The sequence below is a fragment of the Chenopodium quinoa genome, unplaced genomic scaffold (assembly GCF_001683475.1).
Source record: "Chenopodium quinoa cultivar QQ74 unplaced genomic scaffold, ASM168347v1, whole genome shotgun sequence".
NCBI classification, from domain to species: Eukaryota; Viridiplantae; Streptophyta; class Magnoliopsida; order Caryophyllales; family Amaranthaceae; genus Chenopodium; species Chenopodium quinoa.
The window spans coordinates 3,073,506-3,080,361 of NW_018743979.1; positions in this window are offsets into that span (position 1 = coordinate 3,073,506).

The following is a 6,856-nucleotide window of genomic DNA, read 5'->3' on the forward strand; positions in this document are numbered from 1 at the left end:
CTTTAGTTGTTGGTAACATTAATTTAGGAAAACATGTAAGCAAAAATTTTTAAGGGTAGAAATGTCCGCACACTATTTTTAAGAGTTCAATATAAGAGTCAACTAACATTAATGAGGGCAAATAAGTAGAAAAACATTTTAAAGAATATAATTGTCCAAGCACTATTTATAAGAGTTATCCCTAACTTTTTAAAACGCAGAAAAAAAAAACTACACTTATAAAAAAATGAAAAAAAAATGTCACATATGTGATTCGTATGCATAAATGGGGGTATATATGTATAAATAGACATTTTTAGGGATATAATTGGCATAACTCTATTCATAAGTGTTTGGTTAAACTTTTAAAAAGGTAAGTACTAAGGATATAGTTGGCATAACACTATTCATAAGTGTTTGGTCAAACTTTTAAAAATGTGGATTCACATGCATAAATGGGGGTATATATGTAAATAGACTTTTTTAGGAAAATAGTTGGCATTACATTATTCATAATTAAGTGTTTGGTTAAACTTTCAAAAAGGTAGGGAAATATGTTGAAATGGCCCATAATCTAATATTCATTTTTTAAAAAGAAATAAAAATGCAATTAAGAAATACAGTTGGTCCAATATTGGCCCATAATCTCAATACATGTCTTGAAATCATGGTTTTAGATGATTAAAATAGATAGTTCTACATAAATTGCAAATAATTAGCTTTTAACACATGCAAATTATTTGGGTTTTATTTATGTTTGGTCTAATTTCTAAAATAGTCCAAGGACTTAAAATAAATATATAGACCCATAAGAATTTTAGTAATATAAGATTTTGGGTCCAAGCCATCTCAATTTGAATCAGAAAAATCAAATTTTCAAAAAATTTCAATCCGATCAGATTCTATTTATGAAAAAATAAAAATTTAATCCAAATTAGTGATTTAATTAAGATTTGATTGAATTTTTAATTTTATCCATATAATGGGCACCCTCTAGTGGTTACATATGGTTTAAGAATTTTAATTAGTTTTTGGCCATATAGAATCGTAGATCTTTGTACTTTGACTCATTGAGAAGTATTCCCTTCGATCCATATTGTTCTTATTTCCCAATTAAGAAAATTCATAAAAATAAATTTAGATTTTTTCCTATTTTAGTATATGTAATTGACTAAAATGCAATAGTTTTATTTTTCTCTTTCTTTACTATACCTACTCTATTTACTGGTTAACCCTCCAAAGTAAGCAAGGCGCCTCACTATGTGATAAATCTCACACAGTATCAAATAACTACCAAAATCACATATTTTGGTACCCAAAAAAAAAAAAAAATGGTTTTGGTACAAAAAAGTGCTTGCTTGCTACTGTGTGAAATTTACAAATCTAACACACTGAGGCACTAAGTCTTCCTCTTAAGTCTCAACCCCACCTATTTTATCACCTAACTGGATTCCCACCCCACCTCATTGCTTACATCCATGATCGATTCCCTCCATGGTTCGAAAAAGCAGTTTTGGTCACGATCACAGTATTGATTGCAGTATTGCAGGAGAGAAAGTGATGGGTTTGTATAGAGTGGTTCATGTTCAAGATATTAAGTGTCTATTATTAATATTACTTTATTCGTTCTTTTAATATTGCACCACTTGCCTTTTATAGTAGTTTTACAAATTGCACCATTTCTATTTTAGAACAAAATATCTCTGTTCACACTACAAATATCCAACATTCCCTTAATTTTTTACATTTATTCTTTAGTTTATGTTTACATCACATAGACAACTTTGTATTTTTACCTTTCTCTCCCTTCCTTTTTTCCACTACCAAAATTATTGTGCCCAACCTATATGATACAATAATAAAAAAAATGGAGGAAGTATTTGTTATCAAAATTACTGTAATAAAGTGTGGAGGAGAGGAAAATGTAATGAGATGCAAAATATCCTTTTTTTTGCTATGTACATTTTTGCTACTTGATAAACCAAAAAAAAAAAAACAAAAAAACAAAAAAAGAAAAAAAAAAAAGAGAAAATACGTGTTGATATACTAGATCAACAAACATTGTCTGGTGTTTTCAAAATTAATTTTGATGGTTCTGTTTGTTATAACTTTGGGTCAGCTGGAGTTGTTATTAGAGATTATACAGGAAATAATGTTGTTAGTCGTGCTTATAATCTTGGTACCTCGATACCTATTATTGCAGAAGCTACAGCTCTGCGTAACAGTCTTCTCTTAGCTATTGAACATAATATACGAAAACTTTTTATTGAAGATGATAACCTTTTAATTATAAATATTTTGCAGGATAAAGCACGCTGTCCTTGGAAAATTCAATTGCTAATGAATGACGTTAAGAAGTTGTTGGCTCACTTCGAGGTTGTTGCTTCTTGCCATGTGTATCGAGAAGCTAATCGTGCAGCAGATTATGTTGCAACTATAGGTCATCAAATTTCAGGCTATGTAAACATTGACCCTAATGTAGATGCTAATTTTCTTATTTTATTTCTTTAGATAAGTTAGGGTATAGTCTTGAGAGAAGACTTACCTAACTTTTGTATTTTTCTTATCAAAAAAAAAAAAAAATCATAATTCATAAGGTCATTTTAGGTTTTTTCTTCAATTAGTGTAGGACAATTTGGTAAATGCATTAACATGATTAGGCAATATTGCTAAATCACCATTGCCATATCATCATCACCATTCCCACTGAAATGGCAAACCTATCACCATAAACACCAAGCCTCATGCCCTCATGCAGCGACCACAACCATCATCACTGTGACGCCCTGTTGTCAGCAACCACCAGCAAGTAGGCATCAGTACGAAGTCCTTTTTCTTTATTTTTATAGATGGCGATTTTTGTATTTTTGCGGCAAAAATTGAAGCTCCAAGGGCAGCATTAATGGAGAAGGATAACACCCCTCCTATGTAAACAAAAATTTTAAATTTGCAAAATAGATGAAACAAAGTGTTACTTTTATCAATTTGATAATTTTGGGTACAATCTCTAATTTACTCCTCTGATTTGATCTCCACTTCAAATTTGACGTAATTCACGGATTGAGTTGGATCCTTGATTGAGGGTCGTTGAAGCTTGATCTTGATCATAGTTGTTCATGCAGGGCTGGACTTGCTTCACGACTTGACTTGATGTCTTGATTGAGGGTCGTCGAGGCTTGATCTCGATCAAAGGTTATTTGACGTAGAAGTTGGACAGATGATGTTCTTGATGTTTTGGAGTTCTTCTTTTCTTCGTGTTGAGGGTCGTCGAGGCTTGATCTCTTTCATAGATGATCTTTTAGAGTACACAAGAATAAATTATATTGCGGTGCCTATGCGCACTTAAGGTGTTATTTAACACCGAGGGATAGGATTTGTGGAGTATTATGCGTTTAAGGTGTTTTTGACACCGAGGTTGATTAAAAAGGGATCAACAATTAAATTTATGTGGTCACTAATTATTCAAGAATTAAATTTGTATGTTTGATTGTGTTATGGTTTGAGAGTCATCACCAAGTATTATAATATGTAAAGTAACGTAAAGTGAAAGAGATTACGCACCAAAACTCTTGGAACGTATATACCTTGAGTATGAACATATGTGGGGAGTTATGGGGTTTTATATTTAACCATGACTTCTAATGGGAGTACAGGACGCTGTATTTTCCTTTTTATTTATTTTACGCGCAGGACGTCTAGTCACTTCATGTGACATTTGCCTACCCGGTTAGCTCCCGGTGTAGTTTACCTCAATTTATTTGGGGTTGAGATTTGGTGGAAAATCCGTTCGATGCGTAATCAAATTAAATAAACAATTTATTTATTTATTGGTTGGTCGTTTGGCATGTTGTATGCTTGTGTACAGGTGCAACAAGGTAAGTTGTATGATGATAGGATGAAATCATGTTAGTGTGTTTTTATTACGCTTATGTGCTCAGCATTGCTGATTATGTGTTGTGTGTTTATTTGACCTTGTCTTTATCTTGGTCCTACGACGACTCATTTCTACTGACGAGTAGTGGGGACAAGTAGAGAGAAGTTTTTCAAATGATGAAGCATTTTCATGATGGGCATGAGTGAAGAGTGAATCATGCTTAGTTCTCATAGGATTATGATGTGTTTTATTTGCTTTGAATATTATTTATTTTATTATGCTCATGAGACTAACGTAAAGGTTTTCAGTATTGTTTGGTTTTAAGGGCCTACAATGGTTCCAAGTTGTAGGTTGACTTAACTTTCTTTTGGTTTGAATATTTGGGTTGACTTGTTTTAAATGGTTTTAAGGATAGTTTTCCTCTGTGTGTGTCTTTGATATTTGTCTTAGCCGTTTTCACGGTGGCTGTAATGTCTTAGATCTTCCTATTTTGTATTGTAAAGGGGCAAAATAGGTATTTTAAAGGAAAAGAATTTCTAGGGTGTTACAAAGTTGTATCAGAGGCAGGTTGAGATTTTTATTACCACTAAAGCCAAAAACGTGTTTTAAAGTGTTTTGTTATAAAGTTGGCCAAGTGCTTATTTAATTAAGTTATTTTAAAAGAGTGTTATCTTCAATTATTTTAATTTTTTGGGATTGGAAAATTTATCTATTTTTTTAAAAAGGTCCGTTTTTTTTTTTTTTTTTTTTTTTTTTACATCCAAATTTTTTTTTGGATGTTCGAATTTTTTTATTTTTATGATTGGTCGAATATTTTGGGCATTATCGGGGCTTATTTTCGAAAATTAATTTTAAAAGAGGAGTCAAAAATTATTTTTTAGTTTGTTCATTTTGCAGGAAAGCAAGGAATAAGGTAAGTATTATGTGTTAAAAGCTTTTAAAAGCATGTTGGTGAGCTTGGGTAGGAAAGAATTTGGGCATACAAGTTAGAAATAATCATGTTCTTGTATGCATTAATATTTTAGGTTTTGATGTTTGATCATGTGGATTGATTAATTAAAAGCTTGGGTAGGAAAGATTGTTTGATTGAACATTGAACCTAATTCATGCAAGAACTGTATTGTTTTTATTTTCTTTGGGAAGGGAATTCTTTTCTAAGCCTTTCCTTGCCGATTCTTCCTAGCAAACTTTCCCAAATTGGTACTCTAGTTAAGAAAGACAATGAACATCCGTTTGATTATGTCAAGAAAATCTAATTCTATTGTTCCCAAATGAGTGATGTCTTAGGAGACAAGACTATGATCTTCCTGATCGTGTTTCTGCTATGATTATTCACTATCTTCCAGATGAACCCCCATATCTTGCCGTTAACTCAAAGTTCGACTTCTATTTACTAGGGGACATCCCAAACTACTCTAAATATAAAAATTTCTATGGAAAGTGGTACCCTGACTACAGACACTTGATTTCTTACCTCGTTAGAGTTGAGAAAGATCATTGCCAACACTTACACATTCCATATCCCAACTACTACTATAATAATCCGGCAGGGAATAATTCCCCTTCCACTAGTCATCAGTCAGGAAGTTCTTCTCCCACTCAGGGTAATCAAGCAGGGTCAGATGGAGGGCAGGAAGAAGGAGAGATGATGGATGAGAGTAACCATACTGTTGATAGTCCCATTATGGAATTCCAAATCCAAATCCACCTCCAACTCCAATTATAATTGATATTTCATCTGACGATGAGGAAGATGAAGAGTTTGTCCAAGTAGAGCAAGAACCAGAGTCACCTGAACCAATGGAGGAAGCAGATGACCCTGAATTTGATCCTGGAAGCTATAAGCAATCTACCTACAAGAAGGATAATGTTCGAAAGGACTAGATTTTTGTAGTTTCAGTTCTTTTAGGATTCTTAGATCCGTTTCCGCATTTCAATTATTTCAGTTGCAGTAAAGCAATATGTGGTATGTCCACAGTGAGTCAGTAAACTTATGTAGTTGCATAAGTTATTTGAACCCATTTTATTTCAGTATTCCATTCATTTTCTTACTCGGCAATAAAATTTCATTTATTTCCTTGTCAATTAACTCATTTTATTGACAAATCATTCATTTCGTTCCCAAATCATTCATTTCGTATCACTACTCCAAGAAGCCATTTCTTACTCACAAATATTCCAACAATGCATTTCTAAACTCTGGGAATCCATGAGAATTATTTTTATTTATTAATGTGATGCTTTATTAAATGTGTGGTTGGTTAGCAATCAATATTTGGTTGGCCAAGTTGCAAATTTTGGGAATTTTAACTTTTGCAATCCCAATTTGTTAGCTTAAAATTTAATGTGTATGCTTCAAGGGTATTAACTAGTTAGATGGGTGTCTAAGTTGAGAGCTAGCTAAGACCGTATTTAATAAAGACCCCTTTGTTTGAATTCAGGCGAAGAAGGATGACAGGAGGGAGTGGTAACAATAACGATGGAGGAGAACTGAGTGAAGTTGTAAGGAAGTTGGTAGCTGTTGCCTAACAATTAGCAAGGAACTCAACCAATAATGTAGATGCTTAGGGAGAGCTATTTAAGAAGGTGGCGCAGAGCAAGCCACCAACCTATCAAGGAGAGCCTGATCCAACCGTACTAGAAAACTGGTTGAGGGAGTTTGAGAAACTGTTTAGGGAAGTAGGGTGTCTAGAGAGCTCAAAAGTAGGTTGTGCTACCTATTAACTCAGGGGTGAAGCTGACCTTTGGTGGCAACAAAATGAAGCTACCATTAAGGCACTACATGGATTCAATTGGACTATGTTTCAGGAGAAGGTTAGGGACAAGGTTTATCCTAGCTTCTTACAAAAACAAGAAGCTGAGGAATTTTCTAACCTTGCAATGGGGAATATGTCGGTCACTGAATACTACACAAAAGTTTATTGAGTTGTCACGATTTGCTAAAGAGTCTGTTTCTATAGAAAAGTCTAAGGCGAGGAAGTTTGAGAGTGGACTGACTACTAA